We start from the raw sequence: 13,459 nt of genomic DNA, 5'->3' as shown, positions 1-13,459 counted from the left end.
TTAGAAATTGTCATTGAAGTGCCTTAAACAGCTATATCTTCCTAGAATAGGTCATAAAGAAAAAAAATAGACCATTTAACACATGGTGTACCTGAGTACCTATCTTTTAATGTTATTTCTAAGAAAAAATGAGTTCTAATTTTCATTTTAGAAGTACATCTCTCCTCCCTTACTCCCTCCCACCAAGAAAGAAGTACATCTCTCTCAAGTTTGGCAGTGTGAGCAGAGGCTCTTTTACCTTTTAGTAGCACCAGAAGCTCTGATAATAAGGCAGAGCCTCCTTGGAGAGCCCCTTTGGTAGCTGTCTTGGCAAGGTGGTTTCTTGGTGGTAAGAAAGGAAGGAGATGCATCCCAGTAATTTATACGGTGGAATCGGAAGAAGTACCTCTTGAAGTTGGCACGAGGAAGACATTGTTTAAATGAATCCCCAGGTACAGAGAATTTGAGATCTTAAAGAATTAACTTTACCCCATCACCAAGCCTTATAAATTCTGACTCTTAAGTATCACTCAAATAAGTTCTCTCTTCACCTTGGCCTATTCGGATGCTAATATTATTTGATCTAGACTACTGCAGCATTCTGCTAGCTGCTCTTCCTTCCTGTCATTAGTCTCAGCTTATTCCAATCTATTATCCACATAACTGTCAGAGTGATCCATGTAAGCATGAGTGAGATCACAAAATTTCCTTGCTTAAAACCTTTCCATGACTTCCATGTCCTTAAGGAGATGCCACGCAAACTCCTTTGCAAGACTCAGAAATGTATTTAAGATAGAGCCCTTCCTGGCTTGTTTGGCTTCATCCTTTGTCATTCTTTAACTCAAACACTGTAGTATAGCTAATCCGCACTGCCTGCACTCTAAGTATGATGCTGTCTTAGGCCTCCTGCTTTGGCATATGTTGTTCATTCAGCCCCCTACCTCCTCCTATTCGTTGACCTCTGATAAGTCTTCTCTCTCTTTTCCAGATTCCAACTACATTAAGTACTCCATACTCTGTGCTCCATCCCGCAGTACTGGAGGTTTACTTTCATATTAGAATGCAAATTACAGAAAAATAATTGCATTCTGATCTGGCTTCTCCTACTAGACTCTACCTTTTTTTTTTTTTTTAAAGCAGTAGCTATGTCTTTTATCTTTGCCACCCCCCTGTTTAGTGAAGTTTTTGGTACAGATATTATATACTCAATAAAATTTTTAAAAAATACATGCCAGCTACCCAGTATGCAAGCTGTCAAGGTGGTGGCAGTCTAGTAGTTAGGACAGGTCAAATTCATATAACTAAAACACAAGGCAGATGTGCCACAACCGAGGTTTAAATGAAATGCTTTGGTTACTTTAAGGAGAGAGCTCCCAGTTCTGGTTTTGGGGTGAGGTGGGGGTACAGAATTGAGAAGGATCAGGGGAGGAGATAGCATTTGAGATGGACTCTGACAAGAGAAATTTTAATACTTGGAGCTGCAGCAAGCATAAAGAATAGATTAGGTCACATACTGATATAGTAAAGCAGAGGGTATAACACAAGATCATAGAGTAGTCCCACCGAGCGTGTAAGAGAATATGGGAAAAAAGCTGGAGAAGTAGTTTAGGCTTTAAATGCTGGCTAAGGAGTCAGTTTTTAATTTAGAAGGCAACCGTAGTGTAATTAAAGGCAGTAATTAGCAGAAGAAAACTATTAGAGCAACTGTAATAGTCTGATGAGGAGTTACAAGGTCATCTTTGACAGGTAGTATAGTAGAGACAAGCAGAAAGACCTGGGTCACTTATTGGTGACATGATCTTGAATGTGTTATTTAAATTCACAAACCCCAAATTTCCTCATTTATTTCAAAAGAATGTTGTGATTAAATTTATGTAAAGAGATTAGCATAGTGCTTGGCATGTATCAAGTGCTTGAATTAATCAGTGATAGTTCAGCTGCAACTGATAAAAATTGAACTCAAATCAGCACAAGCAAATAAGGGAAATTATTAAAAGGCTACTGACAAGATCAATGGAACAGAATAGAGAGCTCAGAAACAGAACCACACGTAGATAATCAAATGATCTTTGACAAAGGAGCAAAGGCAATACAATGGAGCAAAGATAGTCTTTTCAACAAAAGGTGCTGGAACAAGTGTACATCCATATGCAAAAAAAAAGAAATGTAGACATAGATTTTATACCCTACACAAAAATTAACTCAAAATGTAGCATAGACCTAAAAGTAAAATGCAAAACTAAAAAACTTCTAGAAGATAACATATGAGAAAGTCTAGGTGGCCTTGGGTTTGGTGATGACTTTGTAGATCCAAAGCTCAATCCATGAAAGAAAAAATTGAAAAGTGGGATGTCATAAAATATTAGAAATTTCTGCTTTGTGAAAAACACTGTTAAGAGAATGAAAAGACAACCCACAGGCTGGGAGAAAATCTTTGCAAAACACTTATCTGGTAAAGGATTGGTATCTGAAATCTGTATATAACTCTTAAAACTCAGCAATAAGAAAGGAAACAGTCTAATTGAAAAAGGAAAAAGATTTGAGCAGACACCTCACCAGAAATGATATAGAGATGACAAATAAACATATGAAAAGATACTCAACATCACATGTCATCAGGAAATTACAGAACAATGAGATACCAGTGCGCATCTCTTAGAATGGCTGAAAGCCAAAACACTGACAACACCAAGTGCTGGCGAGGATATGGGGCAGTAAGAGCTCTCATTCGTTGCTAGTGGGAATGCAAAATGGTACAGCCACTTTGGAAGACAGTTTGGCAGTTTCTTACCAAACTGAACATCCTCTTACCATATGATCCAGGAATTACACTTCTTACTATTCACCTAAATGACCTGAAAACTTACGTTCACACACAAAAAACAGCACACAAGTGTTTATAGTTTTATTTATGATCGCCAAAACTTGGAAGCAACCAAGATGTCCTTCAATAGGTGAATGGATAAACAAACTGTGGTATATGGATATATGGTATATGGAACATGATTCAGCAGTAAAGAGAAATGAGCTTTTATATCATGAAAAGACATGAAGGGCATACTGCTAAGTGAAAGAGGTCAATCTGAAAAGCCTATATGCTATATGATTTCAACTATATGACCTCTGAAAAGGGCAAAACTCGAGATAGTAAAAAGATTGGAGATTGCTAGGGGTTCAGTGGGAGGAAAGGGGGAGGGATGAATATGTAGAGCCCAGGAGATATTTAGGGCAGGGCAGCCATTCAGTATGATACTGTAATGGTTAGTATATGGCATTATACAGTTGATAAAATCCATAAAACATAAAACAAAAAAAAGAGTCCTTAATGTAAATAAGCTATAAACTGTAGTTAATAATAATGTAAGAATACTGACTCTTAATTGTAACAAAAGTACCACACTAATGGAAGATGTTAAGAACAGGGAAACTAAGGTGGGGAGATAGAAGGAATATGGGAATTCTTTGTACTTTCCATTCAATTTTTTCTATAAACCTGAAACTTCTCTGAAAATAAAGTTATAAATTTAAAAATTCACTAAGCAGTATATATAAAATTCATGCACTGTAATAAAAAATGAAAAAGTTGTGCTTTAAAAAAAAAATGCTACTCAGGTAATTCCCAGAAACAAAGACAGCCCAGAGCTTTAGGGACTAAATCTGGGAATTTGATTTCTCTTTTCTTTTGTTTTCATTCTCTGATAGGTAAGCAGGTTTTCTTTACCTGCTTTAGGTATGGCTTTAGGAATAATGATGTTCCCCACTCCCTCCACCCAAAAAGGCCTAGACTGATATCTGAGGCTGGTAACAGTGTGGGGAATCTGAGATACTAAGTCATCTGAGAAATCATAGTGAAGCCTTGAACAATGGTGACCTGTGTAACATGATAGCAAACAACAGGCACTACTGTTGCCTACAGTAAGAAGATGAAAAAGGAGCCTAATGAAATTTTAAAAAAACTAAGCTTAGGGGGCGCCTGGGTGGCTTAATCAGTGAAGTGTCTGCCTTCGGCTTGGGTCGTGATCCCAGGGTCCTGGGATCGAGTACCACAGAGCCCGCTTCTCCCTTTCCCACTTCCTCTGCTTGTGCTCTCTCTCTCTCTCTCTGTCAAATAAATAAATAAAATCTTTAAAAAAAAAAAAACACTCAACCTGAACTTATTTTCAAATTATAGATTCATGTGACTTTATTCCTGAGATATTTTCACTGGGTATAGGATTCTGGGTTGACAGTTCCTTTCTTTCAACACTTGAAAAACATTTATTTCCTTCTGACCTCCACGTTTCCGGGAAATTTGAAATTTGCTGTCATTTCCATTGTTTTTCTCCTATAGGTGAAGTGTGTTGATGTCAAATGAACAAACCTTTTAGAATCTCTAGAAGTAAGAGAGTTTTATTTGAGCCCAAGTTAGGACTGCTGTGGGGGATACACAAACTTCGCAAAGAAGAGAGTGCTCCTGCAAAGGAACATTTGGTGTAGGGTTATATACTTTTTTTTTTACATTAAAAAGTTACAGGGACGTGGCGAGGCTGGGCCAGCCTGGGTGCCGGGCCTGGGGCGCTCTGCTTGGCCGCTCGGTGGGCCAGCCCTCCGCACCCGCCGTCAAGCCCCCGCCGGGCCCCACGGCCGTCAAACCTTTCCAGTTTGGGGCGGGTCCAGAGAATGGAGATGGAGTAGTCTCTTGAGGCAAGCTTCTCGTCCAGCGGTGCGGTGTCAGGGGCTTCAGTATTTCTGCCTCCGGCTCGCTCCCGTATCTTCAAGATAATCGTGATCGGTGACTCCAACGTGGGCAAGACGTGTCTAACTTACCGCTTCTGCGCCGGCCGTTTCCCGGAACGCACCGACGCTACTATCGGGGTGGATTTCCGAGAACGTGTGGTGGAGATAGATGGGGAGCGCATCAAGATGCAGTTATGGGACACAGCAGGACAAGAACGATTTAGAAAGAGCATGGTACAGCATTATTACAGAAATGTCCATGCTGTTGTCTTCGTGTATGATATGACTAATATGGCTAGTTTTCATAGCCTGCCATCTTGGATAGAAGAATGCAAACATTTGCTAGCCAGTGACATACCACGGATTCTAGTTGGAAATAAATGTGACTTGAGAAGTGCCATTCAAGTACCTACAGACTTGGCACAATAATTTGCTGACACACATAGTATGCCTTTGTTTGAAACCTCTGCGAAAAACCCCAATGATAATGACCACATGGAAGCTATATTTATGACCTTGGCTCATAAACTTAAGAGCCACAAACCATTAATGCTTAGTCAACCCCCTGATAACGGAAGTATTCTGAAGCCCGAACCAAACCCTGCAATGACATGCTGGTGCTAAGTAACAGTCTTTATTATACCATCTAATTTTACCTAAGAAATGCTTTTGAAGTATGACGCTGATAAGTCATAAGATTTAATCTCAAATATAATGGATCATCCTGACATTTTACTATTTATCATTGTCATGCTAATTTTTGTATTTTGTATCTACTTAATTACATTTGTCATTGTGACAACACAGGGCAAAAGTTGGTTTTCATGTGTGGTTGAAAATGAAGTAAAGGTAGGATGAATTAGACCATCTTCCCATTGAGAGCCCAGTGAAGGAGGCTTCAAATGAGAGCACGATGGTATTTTAGGAATAAATGACTCTTCAATCCTGTGTTCTGGGATTGAAAAAAAAAATTAAGGGTTTAGGACATACTTACTAGGTATGTTCTTTGGGAAGTATTCTCAATAGGACAAAACTGGTATTTGCCTCTCACTGGAGTTCTGTCTTTGTATTATTGATGTATTTAATTGCATTATTATTGGTACATTTGAGAGCCAAGACTGTATTTAGTTCCAGTGTGGGGAGAAGGCATAGAATATTTTCTGGTTCTCAGTGCATAAAGAATGACTTCCAGTGATTCCAGATGCTTGATATTTCTAATCAATATATCAATCAGATCTACAGAAGTCATTGTTATTTTTAGAAAAATAATTTGAATTGTTTTCTTACTAAATTCTATTAGAATATGCAAAAGCAAGTCTGACTTTAATGTAAATGAAGAGATATAATAAGGTGCTTTATATTTTATTTTGATATCTTTACTGAAAAACCAATTGAAAGCATTGGAGGAGTTGTAACTTGGGGGGGAAATAGGTAAATGTGGTTCCTGGCTACCACAGGAGACCTGTTCTCTTAGCTTTTAGTAATTTCAAGCTGTGTATCTGACGTAGTATCTTTTGCTCTCCCCCACAGTCAGTCAATTTAATGACTAAAGGTTGAATTAACAAATCAACTTCTCTTTGGATTGTAGCTCTGAAGGCATACCTCTAATTCCTAGGAGTCTACATATATTTCTGTAATAATATTGTGTTACAGTGTTTCAGTTTTTAAAATCTTTAAATTTTATGGTCACAACAAGCTATTCCTCCTCAGTATGAAAAATAAAGTAGATATTGAGAAATACCTTGTCTCTCTCCCTCAGTGGTGTAAAGAATAGTTCAAGAAATTTCTTACCCTAAGTATGTTTATTTTAAATTTAAGACTTTGCATAGAAAATAGTAAGTTTGCATACAAAGCTATTACATGAATGGAACATAAGCCATGAACTTTAACTGAAGGGTGCACATTCATTAGTTCTGATAGATTGCTGTCCTTGATATTTTAGAGGTAATTAAGCGAAAAGATGATTATACTTATAATATTTTCAGAATGTAGGAAATCAAATATGTAATCTAATCTAGTTTAGGAGTTTTGTTTAATCATCATGGTGATCCTAATTGGATAATTTAATTATAAAAACAAGGTAATGCTATTAAATGAACTGAAAGAAGTAATTATAGGAAATAATTATTCAGTTTTAAATATTAGAGCTTAAGGAAAAACAAGTTGGCTTTATCTGTGTTTAGGGAGATTAATCCAATTTTCCTATCATGCTAGAATTAAAAATGGTTAGAATTTAAATTGTTGATTTGTAACTATTTTGTAGTAAAACAATGACAACTGTGCTAATTGTGGTGGGTGTAACAGTTTTTTAAAGAAGGGAATCTGTTTGTTGCTTTTAAAACATTTTCTAAAGTGTGGGAAGAAAGTTTACAAAACTTCCAAGCACATTTATGTTTTTAAGTGCTGTTAAAATGGTTAAAAAAATAATTTAACTGTTTCTTTTTATAAGAACGTAATGTAGGTATCCTTTACAGTTCTGTGAAAGAACTTATTTTTTCACTTTAATATTTATTAATTTTAAAATATTTGTATCTCATTTGCAATGATTTACTGTTTTAATTTTTTTCTACATAGGTTTTTATTTTTTAAAGAGCATACTTATCACTTGAATGGGGATAAAAATTTTAGATATTTTCCAGAATATTTATAAAACACTTCCTTGTTGAGAAACCACTTCCAGAATGGTGGTTATCAAACAAATAATTATAAATTTTTAAAGCACAAATCACAACATTTTGTAACTCCTGTGTGAATTTATTTTAATTGTGATCCTTAATTGAAAACATCAGGTATCTTTTGGGAAAGTCTTAATTTGAGATCAACCTAAGGAAGCTAATCCAGAATCTAATGTAGTTAGCTATTAATGACAATGCTTTACTGACATATATTGCTAATATGTTTCCTCATGGAATCTAAAGTTAAATAATTTCGTTGTGGAATAGTGTCATTGTAACATTTCTTTATGAAGTTCAATAAACCAGCTTTGCCATAAAAAAAAGTTACAAATTATTAGACAAAGGACATTTCAGAAAGTTTCAGACCTTACGTTTCTAGTATATGCAGGGCTGTATGACTATGGGAATCAGGGAAGTTTCTTTTTCTTTTTGTGTTCAGAATGCTCCTTTTTGGTTATTTTAACAAAGGAGATGTAATAATGTGTGCTTGGAGCAAGACCCCATGCTTTGAGGTTTTGTCGAGTTACTTTGACTTTGGGAGCCCAGCAGCAGGGCCCACAAACATTAAAAGTTGAAAATTTCCTTTATCAGGTGTCAGTTCTTTCTGGATGCTGTCAAGATTTTTCCTTTGTCTTCAGTTTCCACAAGTTTAACTATGATGTAAATTGGCATAGATTCTTTTTATTTTATCCTGTTTGGGGTTCATTCAGATTCTTGAGTCTATAGGTTATGCCTCTTGAAATTTGGGAAATTTTTAGCTATTATTTCTTTTTTTTTTAAAGATTTTATTTATTTATTTGAGAGAGAGAGAATGAGAGATAGAGAGCACGAGAGGGAAGAGGGTCAGAGGGAGAAGCAGACTCCCCGCTAAGCAGGGAGCCAGATGCGGGACTCGGTCCTGGGACTCCAGGATCATGACCTGAGCCAAAGGCAGTCGCTCAACCAACCGAGCCACCCAGGCACCCTAGCCATTATTTCTTTAAGTACTTTTCAGCCCTACTCTCTTTCTCCTCTCCTCCCAAACTCTAATGACACAAATGTTAGATCTTTTGTGAAAGTCTCACAATCCCCTATGGCTGTTTATTTTTTTAATATTTTTTCAGTCTATTTTCTATTTGTTGTTCAGATTGGGTAATTTCTATTACTTTATCTCCAAGTTCACTGACTCTTTCCTCTATTTCCTACACTGCTTTTGAGCCTACCCACTACGATTTTTATGTAGGTTTTTTTTTTTTTTAATCTTCTATTGCATTGTTGAAACTTTCTTATCTCTTTGTTGATGCTTTCTATTTTTAAATTTTTTTTCAAGTGTGTTTGTAATTGCTTGGTGCAGCATTTTTATCATTGCTGCTTTAAAATCTTCACCAGAGAATTCTAACACCTCTGACATTTCACTGTTGGTATCTATTATTTGTCTTTTTTCATTCACTTTGAGATTTACCTCATTCTTGGTATGGCAAGTGGTTTTCAAACGAAACCTGGAATTTTTCATATTATATGATTCTGTATCTTATTTAAACCCTTGGTTTTAAATGTTGTCTGATGCCCCTCCAGCAGGGTAGAAGGGTTGTTACCCTGTTACTGCCACGTAGTGGTAGAAATCCAGATTCCCTGCTTGGCCTGCTCTAACAATCAATGGGAGGGAAGAACTCCTCATTACTACTGGGTATAGACAGATGTTCCAGCTCTCCACATGGTCTGTAATGACACGGTGGTAGGTTTGGCCTCATTACTGCTGGGCAATGGTGAAAGTCCTCCATATGGTTTCCACTGACAATGTGGGGAAAGGAGAAGGCTTGTTACTGGTGATGGAGATGAAAGTCCAGGCTCTCTACGTGGGCTTCTCTGATACCACCCAAGCAGGGGTGTCGAGGCACCCCTTCAACCTGAGGGTAGAAGTCTAGGCTCCCCACTCAGCCTTTGCTTCTTGGGTGGCCCACAACTTTTTCTGAGATATTCTGCTGGAGGAGAGCCATTATTTTCTCAAAGTTTTTAATCTTGCCAGGCTTCCCCTTCCCTCCTGCTTTGTCTAGCAACAAAAACCCTTTCTTGAAACTTTTGTTGTTTATGCCTATCAGAGTTTCTGAGTTGCTGGATTCTTTAACTGTAATTCTGTAATATATGAGGCAAAAAGAAAATCTGGTGTATTTACTATCTTGTTATTCCTTGATTCACAAGGTCCCTAGCCTGTCTGCTTTTATTTTTTTATCTTTCAGAGTCATCTTGTATTTGATAGATAATGGCTTAGCCAAGTTTTCTTCACCTTTTATTTTATTCCCTTTGTGCTTAAGTTCAAATATCTCTGAATCCTTATATACCTAGAGTAGAATCTGGGTATGGTTGTTTTAAAATATGTCCACGAGACTTCATGATGTATCACAAAGCTGTAATCATCAACACAATATGATGCTGGCACAAAAACAGACACATATGTCAGTGGAACAGAATAGAGGACCCAGAAACGGACCTTCAACTCTATGGTCAACTAATCTTCAACAAAGCAGGAAAGAATATCCAATGGAAAAAAGACAGTCTCTTCAACAAAGAGTGTTGGGAAAATTAGACAGCCATAGGCAAAAGAATGAAACTGGACCACTTGCTGACACCATACACAAAAATAAACTCAAAATGGATGAAAGACCTAAATGTGAGACAGGAATCCATCAAAATCCTAGAGGGAAAGAAGGCAGCAATCTCTTTGACCTCCGCCGCAGCTACTTCTTCCTAGACATGCCTCCAAAGGCAAGAGAAACAAAAGCAAAAATGAACTATTGGGACTTCATCAAGATAAAAAGCTTTTGCACAACAAAGGAAACAGTCAACAACACTAAAAGGTAATCTACAGAATGGGAGAAGATAGTTGCAAATGTCTTATCAAATAATGGACCAGTAGCCAAAATCTATAAAGAACATATCAAATTCTACACCTGGGGTGCCTGGGTGGCTCAGTTGGTTAGGTGTCTGCCTTTGGCTCAGTCATGATCCCAGGGAACTGGGATTGAGTCCCATGGTTGACTCCGGGCTCAGCAGGGAGTCTGTTTCTCTCTTCCTTTGCCCCTCCCCCCAGGCTCATGCACGCCCTCTCTCTTTCTCAAATAAAAAATTAAAAAAAACAACAACAAAACCCAAAACAAAAAACTCAACACCCAAAAAACAAAAAATCCAGTCAAGAAATGGGCAGAAGACATGAACAGACATTTCTGCAAAGAAGACGTACAAATGGCCAACAGACACATGAAAAAATGCTCAACATCACTCAGCATCAGGGAAATACAAATCAAAACCACAGTAAGATACCATCTCACACCGGTCAGAATGGCTCAATTACCAACTCAGGAAACAACAGATGTTGGTGAGGATGTGGAGAAAGGGGAACCCTCTTACACTGTTGGTGGGAATGCAAACTAGTGCAGCCCCTCTGGAAAACAGTATGGAGGTTCTTCAAAAAGTTAAAAATAGAACTACCCTACAATCCAGCAATTGCACTACTAGGTATTTATCCAACGGACAAAAACATAGTGATTTGAAGGGGCACATACACCCCAATGTTTATAACAGCAATGTCCACAATAGCCAAACTATTGAAAGAGCCCAGATGTCCATTGACAGATGAATGGATAAAGATGTGGTATATATACAATAGAATATTACTCAGCCATCAAAAAGAATGAATTCTTTCCACTTGCAAGGACATGGATGGAACTAGAGGGTATTATGATAAGTGAAATAAGTCAGAGAAAGACAAATACTGTATAATTTCACTAATATTTGGAATTTTAGAAACAAAACAGATGAACACAGGGGAAGGGAAGGGAAAATAAAATAAGATGAAAACAGAGAGGGAGCCAAACCATAACTCTTAACTCCAGAAAACTGAGGGTTGCTGGAGGAGAGGTTGGGGGGCATGGGGTAACTGGGTGATGGGCATTAAGGAGGGCATGTGATATAATGAGCAATGGGTGTTATATGCAACTGATGAATCACTGGATTCTACCCTAAAACTAATAATACAGTATATGTTACCTAAATTGAATTTTTTTAAAAATTAATTAAATAAATAAATAAAATATGTCCACAAGAGTTTTGACACTCTTCCCTTTGAGAAATTAGAGCCTAATTCTCCTTCCCTTAATTGTGGGCTAGACTTAGTGAGTAGTTTTTAACTAGTCTCCCTCCTCCCCAGCTCTATGCAATCACTAATCTAATTCTGTGCTATAGATGTACTATTTCCAGACACCTCATATAAATGGACTCATACAATATTTGTTCTTTTGTAACTGGCGTTTGCCACTTAGCATAATGTTTTCAAGTTTAATCGATGTTGTAGCATGTATCAGCACTTCATTCCTTTTTATTACTGAATAGTATTTCATTGTATGGATATATCATGTTTTTTATTCATTTATCAGTTAATGGACATTTTGGTGTTTCCATTTTCTGGCTGTTATGAGTAATGCTACTATGAACATTTGTAAACAAGTTGCTATGAGGATATATTTTCATTTCTCTAGAGGATACCTAGGAGTGAAATTTCTGGGTCACAAGGCAAATCGGTTTAACATTTTGAAAAACTGTCAAACTGTTTTCTAAAGCAGCTTCACCATTTCTACAGCAATGCATGACAGTTCCAACTTGTCCCCATCAGTACCAACACAGTTATTATCTGTATTTTTTATTATAGCCATCCTGGTGGGTGTAAAATGCTATCTCTTGTGCTTTTGATCAGCATTTCCCTCATGGCTAATTATGTTGAGTATTTTTCATGTCCTTATTGCCCATTTGTATATCTTCTATGAAATATCTATTCAGATCCTTTGCCCATTTAAAAAATTGGGTTATTTGTCTTTTATTTTTAAAGATTTTATTTATTTATTTGAGAGAAAGAGAGAGAGAGAGAACAAGGGGGGAAGGAGGAGAGGGAGAGGGAGAAACAGACTCCCGGCTGAGCAGGAAGCTCGATATAGGTCCTGATCCCAGGACCCCAAGATCATGACCTGAGATGAAGGCAGATGCTTAACTGACTGAGCCACCCAGGTGCCCCATTATTTGTCTTTTTATTGCTAAGTGGTAAATATTCTTTACATGTTGTTATTTATTTATATTTTATTTTAAAGATTTTATTTGCCAGAGAGAGAGAACACAAGCAGGGGGAGCCACTGGCAGAGGGAGAAGCAGGCTCCCCGCTGAGCAATGAGCCCCATATGGGACTCGATCCCAGGACCCTGGGATCATGATCCAAGCAGAAGGCAGATGCTTAACCTACTGAGCCACCCAGACGTCCTATTATTCTTTATATTTTAGATGCAAGATGCAAGTTCCTTATCAGGTATATGATTTCCAAATATTTTCTCACATTCTGTGGGTTGTTTTTTCACTTTCTCCTGATGCCCTTTGAGCCACCAAAAGTTTTTAATTTACATGAAGTCCAACTTATCTATTTTTTTGACTCTGGTGCTTTTGATGTCCTATCTAAGAAGGCTTTGGCTAATAAAAGGTCATGATTTACTCCTATTTTTTCTCCTAATAGTTTTATAGTCTCAGTGCATACATTTAGGTCTATGATCCATTTTCAGTTAGTTTTTATGTATGGTGTAAGAAAGGGGACCAGTTTCATTATTTTGCATGTGGCTGTCCAGTTGCCCCAGCACCACCTGCTGAAAGATTTCTTTCTCCACTGAATTTTCTTGGCACCTTTCTTGAAAATCAATTAACTATAAAATTAAGGTTTATTTCTGGACTCTCAATTCTATTCCATTGGTCCATATATCTATTCTTATGCCAGTACAACATTGTCTTGATTATTGTACCTTTGTAGGAAGTTTTGAAATGGGGGAATTATGAGCTTTCCAACTTTGATCATCTTTTTTTCAAGACTGTTTTGGCTATTCTGGGTCCTTTGCATTTTCATATGCATTTTAGGATCAGCTTGTACATTTATGCAAAAAAAATGCAGCTGGGATTTTGATAGGGATTACACTGAATCTATAAATCAACTTTGAGAGAATTGCCATCTTAACAATATTTTCTGATCCACCAACATGAGATGTCTTTCTATTTATTTAGGTCTTCTTTAATTTCTTTCATAATGT

General features: G+C 37.2%; 1 pseudogene; it reads left to right on the top strand.

Moving 5' to 3' along the window:
* Nucleotides 1-4,644: 4,644 nt before the first annotated feature.
* Nucleotides 4,645-5,319, top strand: LOC112807672 (ras-related protein Rab-33B pseudogene; annotated as a pseudogene).
* Nucleotides 5,320-13,459: the final 8,140 nt, after the last annotated feature.

Source organism: Callorhinus ursinus, unplaced genomic scaffold (genome assembly GCF_003265705.2).
Source record: "Callorhinus ursinus isolate GAN/ISIS: 27379988/994484 unplaced genomic scaffold, GSC_fseal_2.0 scaffold2, whole genome shotgun sequence".
Taxonomy (NCBI): domain Eukaryota; kingdom Metazoa; phylum Chordata; class Mammalia; order Carnivora; family Otariidae; genus Callorhinus; species Callorhinus ursinus.
This window is presented reverse-complemented; position numbering and strand designations above follow the sequence as displayed.